Raw genomic sequence first — 22,277 nt, 5'->3', positions numbered from 1 at the left:
AAGAGGATTTATGGATGTCAGATAAGCACATGAAAAGATATTTAACATCATTAGCTTTTAGGAGATGCAAACTGAAACCAGAATGAGATATGACTATATAACAATTAGAATGGCTAAAATAAAAAAATATACTGCTAATACCAAGTGATGACAAAGATGTACATCATTTGGAGCATCTCGTATACTGCTGGGGGGGAATGCAAAATGGGACATACTGCCACTCTGGAAAACAGTTTGTCAGTTGCTTATTGAATAGATTATTAGCATGTGATTCTGTAATCCCACTCCGATATATTTACCCTAGAGAAAAAAACCTAGACACAGATATTTGTAGCAGTTCTATTCATAATATTGCCCAAACAGGAAACACCCCAAAGTCCTTCAACAGGTGAAAGAATAAACAAACTGATATATCTGTGCAATGAAATACTACTTGACAATAAAATGGAACCATTGATACACACAACAACTTGGATGAATCTCAAGTGATTATTCTGAGTGAAGAGTACCTGACTCAAAATGTCATATACTGTGTGATTCCATTTATACAGTACTCAAAAAGACAAAACTCTAGGGATGAAACCAGAGCAGTGGTTACAGGGGCTGGGTGTGGGGGACCAGTGTGTCTGTGTGAGAGAGTCTCTGGAGGGTGATGGAAATGTTTCGTCGCCTGATTGTGAAGCTAGTTTACATGAATTTATACATATATGAAAATTCATAGAACAGAACACACCCAAAAGTCCCATTTGTAGGTTTAAAAAAAATTAAAAAATATTTTTAAAGTTTCGCCCTTTATGTTAAGGTGCTGTCTGGGCTGTATGCTACTTCTCTGGAGCAACTACCCAATGGTGGGCCTTTTAAGCAACAGAGTTCTGGAACTCCCCTCCAAAAAGTTTGAACTTATTTTAAAGAAGCAAAATAACTAGTAAATAACCTGCAGCAGGAGACAGGCAATGGTTTCAAAGCAAGAGCAGTAGAGTCTGAAATTTTGCATTGCTGCCAAGTTAAACAGAAAATACAAATATTTGTATAGCTTTGTAACAAAGAGCCATATGTGTTTTGGCAGAAAGACCTCTTAATGGCACTTGGGGCTTTAAAATAACTGTGCCTTGCTCCTATTATGTGGAAATTGTAGACAGATGTACCGCATGTCAGGGACCATAGTGCTGCCCTGGGGAGAGGACATTAAAGATAAAACCCAGACTGACAAGGAGGGGAATCTGTCTACTTGTACAGATTGAGCCCAGTAACTTCTTGGCACTGGATCTTGAGATCGCGTGCACTACTTAGAAGTGTCGTTTGGATAACTTCGCAGTTGTGGGTTCATGACTATTTCCGTTTTCAGCTGCACAGATAGTGTCTTAAGCCTTTTAGTTTGGGGATGAGGTGTTTGGGGATCAAAAGCAAAATACTTGGCTTTTTGGAATGAGTGTAGTGGTGGGTACTGATGGAGACTGGGTTTCCAGGAACGTACCCCCACCCATCCCACTGCAAGGTCACACACAAACTCTGTTTCCAAAAAGGAGATATTTAACCCCAACTTCCCTTTCTATCGAATTGAATCAGATGTTTACACATTTATGGTTTTGGGTTAAGGAAGCAGAGGTCAAGTAGGGTTCTTGGCATCTAAGTAAAAAGACCCATTTCAGGTTACTGAAAAAGAATGCACTGGAAGGATAAGGGGTAATTCTCAGAATCAAAGGGAAAGCTAGTCTCAAAAATAACAGGAACCTGGGTGGCAGGAATTATGTATGGACAATCTCCTCAGACCATTGCCCTCTGGATCAGGGAAGACACTCCATCCATTGTCCCCATTTTCACTTTAGTCAAGATTCAGCTTGTGCTCAGTCTGTGTTCAATCACATGCTTTTTCTTTGGCCCAGGAAGAGGGGATCACTTTGAGTGACATGCAGTGGAGAAGGGGGCGGTTCTACAAAAGCAAAGTTCTATTTCTTTGAGAAGGGACTGGCTATTGGACAGGCAGAAACAACAGTTTCCAGATCACCCCTGGAGAATGTGTGGCTAGGTATGGGTGTGGTGCAGGGAGGGGTGGGGAAGGTGTTGGGTGTGGTGGCAGAGCCTAGGGACTGACCCAGGACCGGAGGTCCCAGAGGGCTCTGCCATCAGCTGTCCATGAGACCCCAGGGCAAGTCACTCTACCAAGAACTCTGCTTTGTTGATATAAAGAATGAAGAGGTTGGACTAGCTGTACCCGAAGATCCCCTTTTGCTACAAATCTTAAGAGAAGTATACCTTGGGATTGTATTTTTTCAGTTGAGTATAAGATAGTGTTCAATTCAACAGGATTTTTTTTTTGAGTGTTCATAGCAGTGGTTCTCATATGTGTGTAGGAATCTTTCGGGGTCTGGGCGGGTGGAGATGTCCTTGTCAAAATGCAGATGCCACAGTTCCTTCCCCAGAGATTTGGATTCAGTTATGCTAAATGGAGCCCAAGAATCTGCATTTCAAACAAAGTGGCCTGGTAATCCTGATGCAGGTGGTCAAGCCTACAGACTTGCTTAGATAAGTTGGTTCTCAGAAAGGGAACTTCCTTAGTGGAAGCTGCAGGTACTTAAAAATGTGTCAAGTCAGGCAACTGGTATGCTTCTAAAAGCCCCCTCTTCAGCCCTGTAGACAGTGTGGAGATGCTGGGGAGACCATGGATGCCAGGGAGGCCAGGGGCTTGCTTGCCCTTGAGACACAACAGCCTCGGGCTCGTGCATTTTCTCCTCACCCCTGCTCACTGTTTCTGCCTCAAATACGGCCATGTGACAAAGCTGTGGGATAGAGAGACTGCCATGCATACCTTGACGGCTTTCTTTATTGTGTGAGCTGTATGAGGATCTTAAACAGAACATTCTCGGATGAGGACAAGTACTTGGTATCAGCAGGTTGCGATTCCTAAATTTCTGGTTTTAAGAAGTTGAACCTTTGAGCTACACTTTCACGTTAAATACATCTCATTTGGGGAGTTATGTTGAAGGAAGTGTAGTCCCTTGTTTTCTGGAGTGTTGTTATTTGTACTGCACTTTCTGTCTGGGGATCTTCAAGTGCTTTTTTTAAAAAAAACTTATTTTTAAAATTTAAATTCAATTAATTAACATATAGTGTATTACTAGTTTCAGAGGTAGAGTTTAGTGATTCATCAGCTGCACACAACACCCAGTGCTCATTCCATCACGTGCCCTCCTTAATGCCCATCACCCAGTTACATTTCCCCACCTACCTCCCTTCCAGCAACATTCAATTTGTTTCCTAGAGTTAAGAGTTTCTTATGGTTTTTCTCCCTCTCTGATTTCGTCTAATTGCTTTTTTTTTAAAGATTTTATTTATTTATTTATTTGACAGAGAGAGACACACAGCGAGAGAGGGAACACAAGCAGGGGGAGTGGGAAAGGGAGAAGCAGGCTTCCCACGGAGCGGGGAGCCCGATGTGGGGCTCGATCCCAGGACCCTGGGATCATGACCTGAGCTGAAGGTAGACGCTTAACGACTGAGCTACCCAGGCGCCCTCATCTAAATGCTTTTTTAAAGTACTTGGTTTCGGGGCGCCTGGGTGGCTCAGTTGGTTAAGCGACTGCCTTCAGCTCAGGTCATGATCCTGGAGTCCCTGGATCGAGTCCCACATCGGGCTCCCTGCTCAGCAGGGAGTCTGCTTCGCCCTCTGACCCTCCCCCCTTTCATGTGCTCTCTCTCATTCTCTCTCTCTCAAATAAAAAAAAAAAAGTACTTGGTTTCAGTCAAGGTGGAGTTTGTAAATGGTTGAAGGATAAGTGCTTATATGATAAGAGCCTGAATCTTTCTCTACTAGCTTGTACAACATGCCATTAAAACCTAGAGTGGACACTCATGCATTCCTTGGCATTCTGAGGCTGGATAGAAGAATTCGGTCATTTGGACCAGTATGCACTCCGAACAGGTTCAGAATCCTGACCCAATGATAGTGAATTATAGCAAGGGCAAACACAGTTTAAATAGTGACATAACTTACACTTGGATATATCTAAGAAACCTACTTGTGTATTAAATAAAAATAATAAATAGTAACTTAAAAACCAACCATTCTAAGAAGACATTAAGTGTTTACCTGTGGACATCAGATGATTTATGATGTACAAAGCACTTTCCCATATGTTCTAATCTGATACACCCTCCTGTCTTTGCTGGTTCCAGGCTTAGGACAGAGATTGGATGGGGAAAACTTGACATATGGTTTCTAACAACATGGCTAAGGCCTTTGATAGATAGGAGATAGGAACTCATTGTAGCTGACTGGTCCTCTGTCCTATTTCTGTGTTATGTTTCAAACGAAATTGTCCTTTCTTTTCAGATGCTTAATTGGTTGTGTATATGTAGAGTGTGTGTGTGTGTGTGTGTGTGTGTTTAGTGGGGAAACAAAGACCAGACTAGGAGGGGGCAAATGCATGAAGGATAAATTCTACATGCTTTTATTCTTGCTTTACTTTTCTCCTTCTCTGATCCTTGAGGGGTGGGGTTCTGCATATTCTTTTGGCTTCAAGATGTGTTGATATTTGAGAGAGGAACAAAAGTGTTTATTCTTCAGAGTTAAAAAAAAAAAAACAACCCTCAGCAAGTATGCATTCTGTTCCACTTGGTCTTGTACGTCTTTTGCCAGTGAGATGAGCTTTATATTTCTCCCCCTGGTGAAACATCTCCACATCTCCTGATCGACATTCCTCCACTCATGTGCTTCATAAACTAGCAGGGAGGGTGCCATTGTAATACTTGACCATATAAGGGGAAGAGAGGCCCCGCTGTGATGTGGTTTTGCCCGCATGTCAGAACAGTATATACACTCGAGGCCTTTTAAGGGAACGTGGTGCGTGCAGGGAAAACATCCCCAGGCAGCCCATCCATTTTCTTCGCTACTGCAGTCTCGGTCCCTGCAAGCTGTGTGTCACTTGGAAGCATAAATCACAGAGGGTTGCTGGCGCTGAGCTTGAGGGAGGAAGCCTCAGAGGACCAGGCTTGCTGCCTTGAGTTGTTGGCATCTTAGTTTTCACTAAAAGCCCGTTTTACAACTTGGCCTTCTGACTTGTAGCGAGAACCTCACCACAAACGCACCTTGGCATTCATTTGCCCAGCCCCCTCCTGGTTATAAATAGTTATGATGGCTGCAGCGAGGTGACCACGGTCTCCTGAAGATTCCAGATGCATCTCATCTGGCTGTGGTGTTCGACTTGGTACCATGGGTGGTCTCGAGTCCAGAGAGAGCTGGCTTTGAACCACAGGGCTCTCTCTTCCTAGCTCTGAGATCTTGGACAAGTTACATAAACTCTCTGAGCCCCCAAAGTCTTCCTCCAAAAATGGGGACCATAAGTGGGATTAAATTCACTCTAAAGTGGTTAGCACAGTACTTGGTACATAGTAAATGCTTACTAAATGTATAGTTTTGCTCTTTGCAGCAAGTGTTTCCATGATTCCCGCTGCTCTGATCCTGTACTCTTTATGAACGGATTTTCTTTATAGTCCAAACACATCCAGAAGGACTCTTAGAGACCCCGAGGAATGTCTTGGCACAATTCATTGTGTAGAAAGTGGATTCTGCAATCAGGCAGGTCAGGGCCTGAATCCCTGCCCGGCCACTTACCAGTTTACAGCATTTTGGATGAACTGCTTCATCTCTTGGTACCTCGGTTTTGCAGTCTGTAGTCTGGTGATAATGGTTGTTCAAAGCGAGGCGTTTGGGTTGCCAGGGGTGGAAATGAATCACGTCAGAGCAAAGACAAAGGGTTTATTGCAAACCTGTAGAGATTCCATGGAAATAACCTGTGGTTCTCAGGGCGCCTCCGTTCCCCCTCTGAGTGACACAGTGACTCTTGGGCTCTCTCAGGTCTGGTGCGGGACAGTCTCCCCAGTGGACACCGCTGTCTTGCCTTCAGACCACCCCTGTATTGGGGCCTCTGGGCTGGAGCACTTTCCCTGGATGGGCAATAAGGACTCGAGCCTCGGGAGGATTATAATAAAGCTGACCTGGGGGGGGGGTGGCCAGGAGGTGTCAATGCATCAATGTGGGGATGCACCCAGCACAGTGCCTGGTACTAGGTCGATACCCACCAAATGTAAGTTATGCTCCTTTGCCTCTCCCTTCCTCCAGAGTAAATACCCACTCCCAGAGCTAGAGCACCAAAAAGGGGGGAGAGGAAAGAGCACTGGTGTCAACTCTGGGTTGACATCCGAAGGGAAAGAGACAGCTAAGTTGGGGAAGAGGGAAAAGGAGGGGCTTCGAAGGGCAAAGGGGCTTCTACCTATAGGTACAGAAGGTTGTCTCCTCTGGCGACAGCTAATCCTACATCACTCCCTTCTTTGAGTTCCACCTTCTTGAGCTTTATTTCCCAGTAAACACAACAAAAGTCCTGCATGACAGGTCAAAATGAGTGTGTGCCCTTTGAATGCCCGCCCTTCTGTTCTGGCCAGTCCAGCCTCAGCCTTGTAGGCAAATCATCCAGGCCAGGGGGACCTGGAGGAGACCCTTAGGGAAGCCTGTGTGTGACCTTCCTCGAGGCCCCTGCACCTTCAGGCAGAGCCCTGGTCCCACCCACCGCTTTCTACCCAGCACCCAGGGAACCCCACGGTGATTTCATTAGCAAACCTGCATCAGTTGGGATTTCCCTCTTTTTCTTGGTAAGGTCGGGGGTTCTCAAAGTGTTTTTCTATTCATAAGCATAGCCCAATGCCAAGTTGAGCTGTGAGTCCCCTCTGCCAGGGCTCCCAAGATCATAGCCCTTGCAGCTCACACGCAGCACCTCCCCAGGAGACAATCTGGCCAGTCTGCATGGCTGGCGAGGAGTGGAGTGGTGGCAGCTTTTATTACTATTCCAAGTTCTGAGATGTGGAAACTCTAGATAAGAAAGAATAAGTGCTGGCCTGTGAGGGTCACAGAATTAAAAGCGTTAAGAGCTGCGCTTTGAACCCAGGCTTGGCAGAATTCAAAGCCAGTGTGATACTTATAGAGTAAGTAAGAGTCTCCTACAAATAAGAAACACTACTTGCTAGAAGGATAGACACCTGGGCCTTAAGCAAGACCTCTACTTCATGATATCCTAGCAGGGTGGGCTGGAAATTTGTATCTTTAATAAGTATTCCAGGTGACTGTTATTATTAAGAAAATGTAGGAAGCACTAGCCTCTTTGGAGAAGCTGAATAGTTCAGCACGAGCAGCCCAGCAAACGTGGAGGGAAACTTGTCCAAGCTTGGGTGCTAGGTTAGGCTTTAAGGACAGTTATCTGGGCTCCTATAGGTGTCATCTTCCTGCACGTTTATAAACGTTCACATCACACGGAGTCCTTTTGCTACTTCCATGTGGATTGAAAATGCATGTTTGGTTTCATGAGGATAAACCTCCCCTCCCCCACCACAACTGTCCTATTTCATCCAGCTAGACAATCTGTTACAAGTGAATAATCATTTCTTTTTCTGACCCTTGGAATGTTGCCTTGAGATTTTCAGAGAAACTCAGTTGGCAGCCTAGTGCTAGGTGAGTGTGTTGGGCATACGTGTATCCAGATCTCGTTCTCCAGATGGGCATAATTAACTGCACTGGGTATTGGCCGAAGTAACATGAGCTAGCTGAGAGAATTTGGGATGGAATGTTCGGAAATAATTTGTAGGACCTTCTGACAATGAGTATGGAATAGGCAGAATGTTGTGGGCATAGAGTGTAAGACAAGATGAAGCATTGTCCCTGAAACCTTATTGTTGAGGAAACTAACTATGGTTCTGATGAGTTATACCACCCTCCCTTACCCCCAACACACACACACACACACACACACACTCATACACACAGTATGCATGCATACACATCAACGTACACACACATGTCCACTCATCCATACACGCTCTCTCACACACACACACACAAGCACACACATACACACACGTGCCCATGTGCCCCAGGGTCATGTCATCCCTCCTTAGCATTCTCAACCCTGAGCCCCAGGCCTTCAGTCTTCGTGGACTTAAAGTTACAGATCTGAAAACAATTATTAGCTCCCAAATCAAGAAAACTGCCACATCAACATGATTAACTGCCTAGTTTAATGTGTATGAAATGCAACATATTGTCACCCTGTCATCAAATTCAGTATCCAAGAAACCATTCCAATGCTTGAAAATCATTTGTACAGTGTGTCTTCTCATTTTGAAAGGATTCCTGAGTGTGCATGATCAATGAGAAATGATTGTCAATAGTTAATTAAAGGAGTGACTTGTTGCCTCATCATTTCAAAAACAAAATTAGAAAAATCCTTTCAAGATTCTTTTGGAGCAAAAAGAGGATTTCTCTATGGGATGTGGATGTATTTTAATATGTTTGGTATGATATGGGGTGAGGCCTCATACACTCATGTACGCTCCCAGAGTTCCCAACCACCAAATGCTATCGAGTAGGCCATATGGTTGGAGAAAAAGAAAATATGCCATTCAAAGCTGTGTCTTCAACTATTCCAAGACTGTGAAAGGCTTTTAGGTCTACTCTCAGTCACATGATCATTGAGAAGGATATGATCTACCCCTCTCCCCCAGCCCTGCTACACCAGGAATGTGGTTAAGGGACTTAACAGCAGTTGCTTCTAGGATGCCTAAATTCAGGTGAGGTTGATGGACATTCTGCATACAGTTGCACAGGATGTACACTGTGTAAGGATACCACAATCCAAGGGAGCAGTGTTCATATTGAGGATACCTACATTTGAATATAAATTATGACAGTGTTTTAGCAGATGGCATGAAAGTGCTTTTTTCTAAGAAAAGCAGGGTGCTATCACACTTTTGACAGCTGGAAATGATTGGATTGTAAAGAGGGTGTGCTTTTAAGCAAAAAGGCATTTCTTGGGCTACAGCTCTGGGCTGACACAGAGAGTGGTGCTCCTACTGCTCCATTCATCTTTGTCATCCCTTCACTGTAGGTTGTGGGATCTTGACCTAAAGAGAATGGCTCCTTTCATACAAGATTGTACCCCTGCAGTGGCTTCAGTGCCCAGAAGCCATCGTGTCTTCTCTTGACACTACCCTTCCTCTGTGATGAAGTTTCTTCTAAGCCCCCAGTGGCCTTCGTACAGAATGGATCCACACACATCATAAATATTCCCGTGACTTGAACTCTGAGAAGGGGGGCAAGGTGGTTGAGTGGCTTTCTTATTTCCCTGGGGAGTCTCTGCTTTTCCAGTTAATTTCATGAACTGTGTGTTCTCGCCAACCTATTTTGGTCTCCCTTCCCCAGAGATGACTAGGAAGAGGCTCTCTGAGGGAGAGTTCATCTCACCTATGGCCGGCACTGTATGGGTCACCCTGAACGCAAGCAGCTGCTTTTCCTTCTTCCTTCCTCTTCCCCCACTGGCTCCCTGGGGACTGAACCCCAGGACCAGACAGCTCAGGGGAAGAGCACATGACTCACTCAGATACCACAGAGCCCTGCTGTCAACCACACCCACTAGTCATGCCCCGGCTGCCCCTCTCTGCTGAGCTCAGAGCTTCTTGCAATCCAGGACCTAGAGGAGGAGTGTCTCTGCTTCCCTGGATGCTTTTCCAAGTTCTTGTCTCTCAGGCCTCTTTGGGAAAGGCATCTTGCTGCGAATCCTTGATGTGACTTAAGACTATTTGACATGTTCCTTCTCCCTTACTCTTCCAAAGTATTCAATGAGAGTAAGTTCTTTTGAAGGTCACCCTTGTGACAGTCATGTAAGGAATATATTTCTTGGTTCATCCAACAGATGCTAAATGAAACGTCAGCCCTATGAGGTGCTCCTTGTAAATAGGAGAAATGGGTATCCTATTCTCTCTTTGAAGTTTTACAGTGTAATAAGCCTTTAGTTCTGAGAAATCCCACAAAAGGAAAGAGAGGCCAGTTCTACCATAATCTCCTACCTGTTCACAATAAACTTAGAGTACTGGACTTGGTAAACTAACAGATGCTTGATTAGAAGTAATCAGTCTCTTTTCACCCAACCCTTTGTATGCCATTCCCTTTGGAAATTCATCTGCCACAACTTAATCTTATCCTGAGCTTTCAATGGTCTCATGCACTTGCTTCCATTGGTATTTGAAAGACTTGGTTTTGGAATGTAAATTACATTTTATATCCATCTAAGAGGAGTCTGTGTGCTGGCCTCATGACTCTTCTGAAGGTCATGGCTCCTGCCAGATAGCCCTGTCCACCCAGTTCTGTCTCTGAGTCTCTGGATTCCAGGAATGAATCTGAGGGTGGGGTAATGCTAGCTCTATGTTACTCGACCCGGGGTACTGTCCTGTTCCTTATGTTTCCCCTCTCTGCTGCCCACACCTGTATGAATAGTTCCTGTATTCAACACTCCTCAAATGACTTAGCATAAGTGGGTCAACAATTCCTGTTGGGACTCCGACTGATACAAAGAGTATCAGCACCTAAGTGAATTATGTGTGCAAGGATGTGAGTGGTGCTTCCAGGAGGTGCTAGCAGAACACTAAGTGGGTATGGCGGGAGGATGAGGGGGGAGCCAGAAGCATTAGCTGTCGAGCTTACAATGCTAGTAGATCTTGCACTGCTTTGGGTGTTTGGGGCTTCCCAAACATCACCCCCATTTAGTCCTCTCTGAGCAAGGAATTTGACTGTTTTCCCATTTCACAGGTGCAAGAGCTGGGCTTGTTGAGTTTCAGAAAGTTAGCCATGGTCACAGGGCCAAGAAGGGTGGAGCTGGGTGGGGACTCAGGCAGTCATAATTCAGAGCCCATCCTCTCATCCCTGCAAAGGTGTTTGGACCTGATCCCACAGGCAGTGCATGCCTGCCTACCTTTGCTGTCCACTCAGCTTTACCCTGTGCCTTGAAACTCATTTCCTGCAAAAGGACATCAACTTTTTCAATAGTTTCTTTCTTCACAACCATGTCTCATTAAACCAAAAAAGTTTTTAAAGACAAGTTAATGTTAGAGCAGAAGTCACATGGCATAGACTTTCCTTATACTTATTGGCAAAATTAAACTCACTGCTGAGTAAAGGATGGATATCCTGGAAAGATAAAAGCATTCTTGAATACGGGGTACTTGTTAGGTGGGTGGCTGCCTATGTTTCCCGTGATGAATGCTTATTTTCGCAAAGCCCATTTAGAAAGAGCTGCCTGATGACTTGTTCTGGCTTCCCAGGAAACAGCAACCTGGCTCATCTGTTAGGCCACAGGTCAGAGTTCCCCATGAGATAAAACACCAGAGGAATGACTTGTGTGGTCTGTTGTATTCCAAAACCAGCATGGGCAGCTGCCCCTCACATTCCCAGAGGGAACCCCACCAAATCTAAAGGTCTTTGTGTCTCTGGCAGGCATCTCCTCCCAGAATTTTCAGTGCTTTGGTCTAGAAGGTTCTTTTCCTTCTGTCAAAGAACCAAGAATTAACTCCCTAAACTGAGCTAAAAATGACAGTCTCTATTAAGAACCAGATGCAGAACTGGAATTCTTCTCTGTAATGTTGATGGATGGGTTAGCAAGAGAAAAGGGAGGGGGGAAATGCTTCTACTACACAGAGTATAAGCACCATCTCTTAATTAAGAAGGAAGGAAGGAAGGAAGAAAGAAAGGGAGGAAAAAAGGGAGGAGGGAAGGAAGGAGGGAAAGAGAGAAAGTCGGCTGGTTTTGAGTTCTATCCATGCAAGTGGAAAGCCCTGGCTAAGAATCTTGGGAAATGCCCAGGCCAATTAATTATGGCAGGCTACAGCTAGTGTACATGGACTTGCTCTCTGCCTTCAAAGGCATAGCTATGGGACAAGGAAGATCTTCCTAGTTCCTCTGTGCTCTGGTCGCACTGGCAGGTTCTGGATGGTTCTCTGAACCCGATGGTATAGGGGCTCTTCATTTAGTTATTTATTCCCATTAATTCTTCAGCGTTGCAAATGTCTGAAACCTATTATTAGAAGTAGGAATGATATCCCATTAGGTTTTCAATTTGAACTAGTGAGGGAGAAATAGTAATTGGAATACTAGGGATCTAAGATAATATTCCAAGACAGAAATACACACTTAACTTCTTCCTTGTGTGTGGTTTTTGTTGTTGTTGTTGTTTGTTTTTGTTTGTTTTTACAATCTATGCATTGAGGCCCTTGAATCACAGCTGTTTATTTGCCAGTGTATAAACAAACCACAGTTTGTCAAGTCCCCTACTGATGGACCATTAAGTTGCTTCTGGCTTAGCTCTTTTTCTCTCTCATCAACAGTGCTATAATAGACATCCTTGAACCATGTCTCCCTGTGCACACTTATACCAGTTTCTCTAAAATAGATACCAAGAGGTGGGCTTGCTGGGTCATAGAGTATGATTAATTCCACTTAAGATTTCTCAAGTTACCCTGTAAAGTGAGTGTACTAATTTACAATTCTGCCACCAGTGTTTGGGTTTCCATTTTCCTATGATATTCCCACCAACACTTGGTATTATTAGATTTTTTGTTTTTTCTTTTTTTACATGATGAGTATGACATTATGTCTGACTGTGTTTAAATTTTCATTCCCGTGATTTACTTTGTATTTTCATGTTGGCCAATTAATCTTCCTTTCTCGTGAATTGCTTAGGTCAGTTGAGTTTTTCATATTGGTTTACAGGGTTTCTTTATTTAGGTTGGTTACTAATCCTTCAGTTTTATGTCTTGCAAATATCTTATCACAGTCTGTGGCTTATCTCCTTATTTTGGTGTTTTTGACTAATAGAAATTTTTACAAATTTTGATGCAATTAAATTTATCAATCTTTTCCTTATATTTAGACCCAACGTGTGGAATATTCTGCTCATTCTTCTTTTCCTTCCCCCTTTCCTATTACCTATGGGTATGGATTGCCAAAACTCTTTTGCCAAATTTAGGCTGAAAAGATATAAATTAATCATTTTAGGGTCAAACTTAGGCCATAGAACACTGAGGACAAACACTGAGGTCCCTGTGGCACGCTGAAACTGAATCCAGCATAAAACACCAGAGCAAGGAACAGGTGTATGCTTTGGGAAAACTCCTAATGCCTTCCTATTTCAATGTTTATCTCTGCTCATGGCATTATCCACAGAATGGCGATGCAGTATTATACTGATACTAGTTTACCCTGGGCTTTGTTCTCCCTTTGGAATGAGCACCCATTTACAGTCAGTGTGTATTTATTTCATGTCCAAAGCCCAGATGTCCCTTCTCTCCTGTTTTACGACATAGGATCAGTAAGATTTGTATAATACCCTCCAGGAAAAGATGTTAATTGAATCCAGAAGAGAAAAGAAAGAAAGAAAAGGTTTTAAGAAAGAGAAGAAGTTTTGTTTGCTGAGATACATTATCTCCTGGGCTTGAACTGTCATATCATTTCTTATTACTGTTTGTCTATTGGAGTGAGTGAGTTGATTCTAAATCTTCCAAGTGTATTATATAGGCATTTTTCAAAAGGCTTCAGTAAGGTGTCTACATAACCAAAAATTGAAAGGAAAACAAAAAGACAAGAAGATAATTCACTTTTTGCTGTTGGGGGAGCAATCTTATGGGAATCTGAAGGACCGCTGACAATTGTCTCTTTATCCCTCAGCTTAGCTGGAACTCTTGGGGCTTAAAATTCACCAGCCCTAGTCTTTCAACAATTTTTCTTCTTTGAAAGTAATTAGAACCAGAAAGAGTTTACATCAAAGTGCTTAAGCATCAAGATTGTAAACAGACACTTGTTAATTCCCAGACATAGGGTTCCAGATAATTTCTTAGCTTAGGAGAGTAAACCTGTGATTGTTTCAATTTTACATATTTTTCTCTTAGATCTTTGGTCAATTTCCCAAAGCCAAAATGTTTTTCTTTTAAATGATGTCAAGATCCTCAGAAATATGCCTGCCTTATGTTTCCTAACAAAATTTAAAATCTAATAAAAAAGGATCCTATTTTTCTGCCATAACACTTACCTAAAATGAAAGTGCAGAAGCTTCTAGATAAAGCAGCAAAGGCCCAACCTTTGTTTTACAGTTGATCAAAATCTAGAAGTTTGAAGGGAACATGAGACATGCAGTTATCTTTTGTTTTTTTCCTATAAATATTCTTTAAATGGAATGTCCATTTCCCTTTGAATCAAGTGAAAAATCCAATACAAAGGACGGTGGTCAAGTGGTAACTCTGTGGGGCATTTTAGAGTTGTTAGAGCCCTTTCTTTTTGTTATATACTATCTTACTTGATCTTTACAACCTCCCTGATAGGACAGGCAAAGAAGGTATTATTTAATATGTAAGTTTTGAGGTCTAGACCAAGCTGAGATATCACAGGGATCAGGAAAAGCAGCTCTTTGCTCAAGTTTACATATATGGATGAAAAACTTTTGTGATCATCTTATTGTGACAGCCTCCCATTTTATATTTATTTTACTTGAAAGTGTGAGTTGCTCCATCCAAAAGGTGAGTTTAAAAGTAGACTTTAATGCCTGTGTGTTTAAGCCCTCCTCCCACAAGGGCCTTTAACCAATAGCTCTAAGTGAGAGTTTGAAAGACCAGCAAGCTTGTCACAGATCAGGGCAACTCTGAGGCAAGGCTTACCATCCAGGGTCCCAAGAAAGTCTCTGGCTGAAGCTATTCTCTGCACAGTTGTGCCTGAGATCACACTATTGCTTGGCTTCCTCCCCTTCTCTGTCCTACTTCCCCAGCCCTTACCCATCTCTCCTTGATAAATCTCTAGTAGAGGAATCTTTGTCTCAGGGCCTGCCTCTAGGGAACCCCATCTAAAACACCTATATTGCTAGTACTCATTCCCTAGATCTCAGGTCAAATGTCACTTCTTAGGAATTCCTAACTATCTGAAGTTCTCCTTGCACTCCAACTGCTGAGAGTCTTTCCTTCACAGAACATTCCAATAACAATTTTATATGTGTTGGTTAGTCTTGGACCATTAGCCACATATGGCAGGGGCCATGTGTGTTTGACTTATCATTGTATCCCCAATGCTTGGCATCGTAGCTCAACAACAATCATTAGTTTATTAAATGAAAAAAAAAAAAGAGTCGACTTTAAGATGGCTATTAGAAAACAAGGCCTAGCTGAATTCTGCCTAATTCATATTTGTGAGTTGAGTAGGCTGCCTTAGAAATGCTTTTTTTTTTTTTTAAGATTTTTTAAATTTATTTGCGAGAGAGAGAATGAGAGACAGAGAGCATGAGAGGGAGGAGGGCCAGAGGGAGAAGCAGACTCCAAGCTGAGCAGGGAGCCCGATGCGGGACTCGATCCCGGGACTCCAGGATCATGACCTGAGCCGAAGGCAGTCGCTTAACCAACTGAGCCACCCAGGCGCGCCCCTTAGAAATGCCTTTAAAGTGCAAACTCACACAAGCCTTTTACCTGAGAGCAGCTCCAGTAAGCAGTGCCAGACATCAAAGAAGGGGTCTGGGAGTGAACTCATTGATGCGAAAATACTGAAGGGCTAATTCGAGGGCAGTTTTGTGAAATGTCTGCTAGACATTAACCAGCATATCCAGAATGCTATAAAACTCCATCTTCAGTAATTTATTTCTTGGGATTATGTAAACATAGCCAATTCAAACGTGTACTTAGTCATAAATACCCCTGGGTTTTTTTTTTTTTTTTTTTTTAATAAATGTTTGTTGAAGTATAAGGTATATAAAGAAAAGGACAGCTCTTAAGTCACTCAAGGACTTTTCACAAAGGGCACATTCCCATGTAACTAACATCTAGATCAAGTAACAAAACAGCACTCCGGAAGCTCCCTTGTTCTCCATTTCAATTACTACTTCTTCCTTCCCTCCCTCCCCAGAGGTAACCGCTGCCCTGACTTCTGTCACCAATGATTATCACAAATGTTACCACAGTCAAGTTAATTTTTTTGAGCAACTTCCATCCTGTTTTCAATAGTGGCTGTGCCAATTTATATTCCCATCAGTAGTGCACAAGGATTCACTTCTCTCCACATCCTTGCCAGCTCTTACCTATTGTCTTTTGAATAACAGCCATTCTAACAGGTGTGAGGTGATATCTCATTGTGGTTTCCATTTGCATTTCCCTGATAATTAGTAATATTGAGCATCTTTTCATATATCTGTTGGCCATTTGTATGTGTTCTTCAGAAAAATGTCTCTTCAGATCCTTCACCCATTTTTTTTTTATTGGATTGTTTGTTTTCTTTTTTTTTTTTAAGATTTTATTTATTTATTTATTTATTTATTTTTTAAAGATTTTATTTATTTATCTGAGAGAGAGAGAATGGGAGAGAGCACATGAGAGGGGGGAGGGTCAGAGGGAGAAGCAGACTCCCCGCCGAGCAGGGAGCCCGATGCGGGACTCGATCCTGGGACTCCAGGATCATGACCTGAGCCGAAGGCAGTCGCTTAACCAACTGAGCCACCCAGGTGCCCTAAAGATTTTATTTATTTATTTGAGAGAATGAGAGAGAGAGAGAGCTTGAGAGGGGGGAGGGTCAGAGGGAGAAGCAGACTCCCCGCTGAGCAGGGAGCCCGATGCGGGACTCGATCCCGGGACTCCAGGATCATGACCTGAGCCGAAGGCAGTCGCTTAACCAACTGAGCCACCCAGGCGCCCGGATTGTTTGTTTTCTTGTTATTGAGTTGTAAGAGTTCCTTACATATTTTGGATATTAACCCCTTATTGGATATAAGGTTTGCAAATATTTTCTCCTGTTTCGTGGGTTGTCTTTTCATTTTGTTGGTAGTTTCCTTTGCTATGTAGTAACTTTTTGGTTTAAATTGTCCCACTTGTTTATTTTTGCTTTTGTTGCCTTTGCTTTTAGGATCCTACCCAAAAAATAATTGCCTAGACCAATGTCAGTGATTAGTTTTCTACTTTGATTATGTGTAAATTGAATCATACAGTTTATATTCCTCTGTGCTGACTTCTTTAACTCAGTGTTATATTTATGTGATGCATTCATGTCTTTCTGTGTAGTGGTAGCTTGTTCATGTTTTTCTCTTCTATGCTACTCCTTTATGTAAATATGTCACATAAATAAATATGCCACAGTCAGTACTGATTTGCATTCCTTTAGCAATACACCAATTCCCTATTTTCACCAGCACTTGGCAATACCACTCTTTTCAGCTAGTGTTGTGGGTGTGTAGTCTTATCTCACTGTGGTTTTAATTTGCTGTAACATAATCTTTACTGATATTGAGCATCTTTTCATATGCTAATTAGTCAATTGAATATCCTCTTTTATTAAGTGCCTGTTTAAGACTTTTGCCCAAGGCTTTTAAAAAAGGTTATCTGCCTTATCTGCCTTTTTTACTGATGTATATGAGGCTTTTTTTTTTTAATTTTTAATTTTTATTATTTTTTATTATTTTTTATTTTTTTATTCTTATGTTAATCCCCATACATTACATCATTAGTTTTAGATGTAGTGTTCCATGATTCATTGTTTGTGCATAACACCCAGTGCTCCATGCAGAATGTGCCCTCTTCAATACCCATCACCAGGCTAACCCATCGAGAGAGCACAAGCAGGGGGAGTGGCAGGCAGAGGGAGAGGGAGAAGCAGGCTTCCCACTGAGCAGAGAGCCTGATGTGGGGCTCCATCCCAGCACCCTGGGATCATGACCTGAGCCGAAGGCAGACACTTAACCGACTGAGCCACCCAGGCGCCCTGTATAAGAGTTTTAAAATATAAACTGCATGTAAGTCTTTTGTTGGATATAGGTGATACAAATATCATTTACTCTATGCTATTGGGGGCTTTTAAAAATGGGGCTAAGAGTTCGGTGTGTAGAAAATAGAGTCATGAGCCCTGCTTGGCTTTCAAGAAAGTGGACATTTGAAGATAAATCAAAAGAAGAGGAACCTGGATCTTGTTCTCTTTAAGTCTACTGCAGGTTTGTTGAAGTAGGATTCCAAGAGCAGCTGGGTATGCTTCATATGCTTGATATAACCAATCATTTTTTTATTTGGCTCACATGCTAAAAGAGAGTCATTAATCATTGATATTCCAGTAGAGTATATCACACATAATGATGTAGTACTTTATAATTAGGTTAATAGATATTTGAATAGCGACTGTGACCATGCATTGTGCTGGAAGCACAAAGATTGATATGTCAGCCCCCCTTAATTTGGTGAGCTTTTAGGGTATGGTTAGGATGCTTTTGTATCTGTTATCTTGTTTGATCACATGAGGGTAGGGTGATAGCCAGACTGGTAAAATAGAAAAATGTATTCTGCTCTTCACACCTTTGATTTTCAGTTAGTCATTGCCCTAAATCTATGAGATCTCTACTTCCAAGAAATGCCTTTGTCTCATCCTGATAATCCCACTAATTAACATCTTATGAAATTCTCTTTCTCAAAGTGACGAATTTGAATAAAACACATGGTGGGGCACCTGGGTGGCTCAGTTGGTTAAGCGTCTGACTCTTGATTTTGGCTCAGGTCATGATCTTAGGGTTGTGAGACTGAGCCTCGTGTGGGGCTCAACGCTCAGCACAGAGTCTGCTTGGGATTCTCTCTCTCCCTCTCCCCCTGTCCCTCTCCCCATTCACTTTCTCTCAAATAAGTGAATAAATAATCTTTTAAAGTAAATAAATAAATAAAACATGCAGAAATGACTTAGTTATATTTTTAGGAAACTACAAGAAAAAAAGACCACAAAATTAGAGATACTTTGCCCCCTGCTATCCAATAACACCCCTTAAATAATAGATATTAGTCAACTGAAATGATACAGAATTTATTAAGGGCAAATCTGACAAGGTGCTATATTATCCTAAACATTGAAGAGCTATAAAAGTATATAAGATGTAGTTCCTGCCTCAAAGAACTTCTTTTTTTTTTTTTTTTAAAGATTTTATTTATTTATTTGAGAGAGAGAGAATGAGAGAAAGCACATGAGAGGGGGTAGGGTCAGAGGGAGAAGCAGGCTCCCTGCCGAGCAGGGAGCCCGTTGCGGGACTCAATCCAGGGACTCCAGGATCATGACCTGAGCCGAAGGCAGTCGCTTAACCAACTGAGCCACCCAGGCGCCCGCTGCCTCAAAGAACTTCTAATGCTGGTAGTGATAGTAGTGTGTATCTGTGTGTGGAAGAAAAGTGTTAAGGATGTGAGAACATCAGCAATGACAATGTAAACACTATACCAAGTGAGAGGAAATGTAGCAGGAAGGGTTACTTTGGATTGATTGTAATGATGAGGAAGGGTTATATTGATTAAGATAATGGAGCTGCTACTATAGACAATATTCTCAGTCATCAAAAGTTAAAAACAGGGTTCCTGATTGGTGGTGGATTCTGCTCCAAATGGCAATTTAGAGACGTGGATCCTTCCATACTGTGGGTCTACCATCTTCAGTGTATAGCTTCCGGGTTTGCTCAGCTTGTCCACTGTAAGCTGGCAGAAGGCAAAAGAACGTGGAGGATGGGAAAGTTTAATAATAGCCAGATCTGCAAAGGGTGTATGTCATTTCCACTCAAGTTCCATTGGCTGGAACTCCACCATGTGGCCACAGCTAACTGGGAGGGAAGTTGGGAAGTATAGTCCAGCTGAGTGTCCAGGAGAAGAGATGGGTTTGTTGGTCACCTAGCAGCCTTTGGCCACAGTCTTCATGGTGGCAGGACATTTAAGATAGGTCTTGAAGCAACATGAAGGATTTTTTTTTTTTTTAAGATTTTGTTTATTCATTTATTTTAGAGAGAGAGAGAGAGCACAGGAGAGGGGGGAGGGTCAGAGGGAGAAGCAGACTCCCCGCCGAGCAGGGAGCCCGATGCGGGACTCGATCCCGGGACTCCAGGATCATGACCTGAGCCGAAGGCAGTCGCTTAACCGACTGAGCCACCCAGGCGCCCCAACATGAAGGATTTTGACAGAGATTGGAAAGGATTAATCCAGGTAAAATGAAAAGCATGAAGAAGGACTAGGGAGTAGCCAACAATAGCAAAAATGAAAGAGCAAATTTGAAAAATAAGAGATTGTCCAGTTATTAGGAGTTTGTAGTGACTTTCATGAGAGAAACTGTTCGAAAGATAAGTTGAGGCTGTTTCCAACCCAGAGCCACATTTTTAGAAGTTTAAAAATCACCCTGAGCATCCACCATGGTTCTTTTTGTTTCTTGTTTGTTTGTTTGTTTGTTTGTTTGTTTTTAAAGGTTTACTTATTTGAGACAGAGTGAGAGCATGAGGAGGAGAGGGGCAGAGAGAAAGGGAGAGAAAATCTTAAGCAGACTCCATGCTGGGTGTGGAGCCCTACACAGGGCTCAATCTCAGGACCCTGAGATCACAACTTGAGCTGGAACCAAGAGTCAAAGACTTAACTGACTGCACCACCCAGGCGCCCCTGTTTTTGTTTTTTTAACTACCAGAACTCAACTCCCACTTGCAGGAAAATTGTGGTTGAGACATTTTCTTTCTTTTTCTTCATACTCTGGTCTTTCCTAGGAAGTGAGTTCTTATGTTTGTCTCCAACACATGGTGGCGGCGGTCAAGAGGGGTGAAGACCCTCAGCATGAGCAGCTTCATTTTAAGCTTTCAGAAAATCTCCAGGGGGGTTCCTGCCAAAAACCAGCCTAGAGCATGGTATCTGCTGAATGCAGTGTTTGGGGTGGATCCCAAGTTCAGTAGAGGGAGACGGGAGGGGAATTCCTTTTTGACTCTAGGGCACAATCAACTCATGCTCAGGATCCCGGAATTTAATTACCCATACTGTTATCTTAGCTTGCATAGCTACAACTGTGGCTTATAGTTATAGAAGTATCCGGTCCTTTAAAATCCAGCCTCAGCCCTCAGCCTGGTGACCTCCTGACAGTGATTAATTGGGAAGGGTGGGAGCAAGGGAAATCCTTTCTCCTCCCTTCAGATCTGCCAACTTGGCTTTGAACCTACAAGAATGTTTTAGCTAGAAAGTATATGTCCCCAAACTCTCTACCCTTTTTCTTACCCTTACATCTACTCCATGTTGCACATTCTATTTGGTAATCATATGCTTTCATATTTGCTAAATTAATTTTGACCTAGGCTTTCTATGTGCTGACTCTGGGAAGCTTCTGTGTGAATTATTCCTCCTTCCTTCAGCTTCTGACTATGAAATTAATGGCTATGAAAATTTACCTTTGATCTACAATTTGGGGAGGATTTACTTTATTGTTCCTACCAGGATATAAATATGATTGTATATCTTTCTTAGCCCATTAAAACAACAACAACAACAACAGAACCTTTGATGTAATACCCGAACATCTAAAAAGTGCTTCTTTTCAAAGCAAACTTGAAAGAGATTTAGCACACAATTTTTCAAGATCCTGAACACATCAGTTATATTTGGATATTATGGAAAGGAAGGTGTTCACTTTCCTGTAGCAAGTGTTTCTAGATATTTTTTTTCTTTAGCTGGCCCAAAACAAACCTAAGGAAATCATTATTACATTGTGTCCTTTGTCCTCTGTGCACCTTTCTTCTCTTCTTCACCAAGATACCCTCACTGGTTCCTTTCTCTGGCTACCTCCTGCACTTACAGCCTTTGAAAAACTAAATCTTGCTGGTGGCAGCCATTTGGTGTTTTTGCTTTTTGGTTGCTTGCCTGTGGGAAAGATGAAACTCTTTAGGTCAATGGTACAGTATCAGATCATTCCCCAACATTTTCTGAGTTCTACGTACCTCTTAGAACATTTGGGAAGACAACATGATATAGGGAAATGGAACATGAGCAGAAATTAAGCAGACTTGGGTCCAAATTCTCGCTTTGCCTCTTACCTCTGTGAAACCTTGAACAAAACACTTGACCTCTCTGATCCTCTGAGCCTGAATTGTGAGAGCACCAATTAGTTTTAGCTGTTCTTGAAGTTTATCTACGTGGAACAATACAATGTATATTTTCTTGTTCCCAGTTTCTTTTACTTGATACAATGTTTGTGAGATTCATCCAAGTTGTTGCATGTAGCAATAGTTTGTTCCATGAAATTTATGGTGGTGCATTATATATCACAAATCATCTGTCCATCCTACTCAGTGGACACCTGGTTTGTTCAGTTCTTATGAATTGTGATTCTATGATCATTTTTGTAAAATCTTGTGTATATATTCTGTTGAGTAATGTCACACACTGGGTTCCCCAGGTAGCAGCCCTGAGAGAGATTTGCTTGCAAGAAGTTTATTCCTTTCTGCCATCAAGACCAAAGTTGTCTTTAGATCAGTACCTATGAGGGAGTGGAGGAAGGGGAATAGGACACCGAGAGAGAAGCTGGACTGCAGTGCAGTCACAGTGAAGGCCTCAGCCAACTTATGGGGAGCTCTAGAGCTGAAATGGTTCCACAAAGTTGTGCCAAATAGGTGCAAGGAGGCTAGACCTTTATA

General features: G+C 42.5%; 1 protein-coding gene across 1 annotated transcript in view; it reads left to right on the top strand.

The window, feature by feature from the left end:
• The window catches only part of PGM5 (phosphoglucomutase 5), a 196,160-nt gene that overhangs the window by 95,971 nt on the left and 77,912 nt on the right, over nucleotides 1-22,277 (top strand). The gene's annotated exons all lie outside the window — the stretch shown is intronic.

Source organism: Mirounga leonina, unplaced genomic scaffold, assembly GCF_011800145.1.
Source record: "Mirounga leonina isolate KUSES-001 unplaced genomic scaffold, KU_Mleo_1.0 Mir_224, whole genome shotgun sequence".
In the NCBI taxonomy this organism is placed as follows: domain Eukaryota; kingdom Metazoa; phylum Chordata; class Mammalia; order Carnivora; family Phocidae; genus Mirounga; species Mirounga leonina.
The sequence above is the reverse complement of the archived record's forward strand: the minus strand, read 5'-3'. Positions and strand labels throughout refer to the sequence as shown.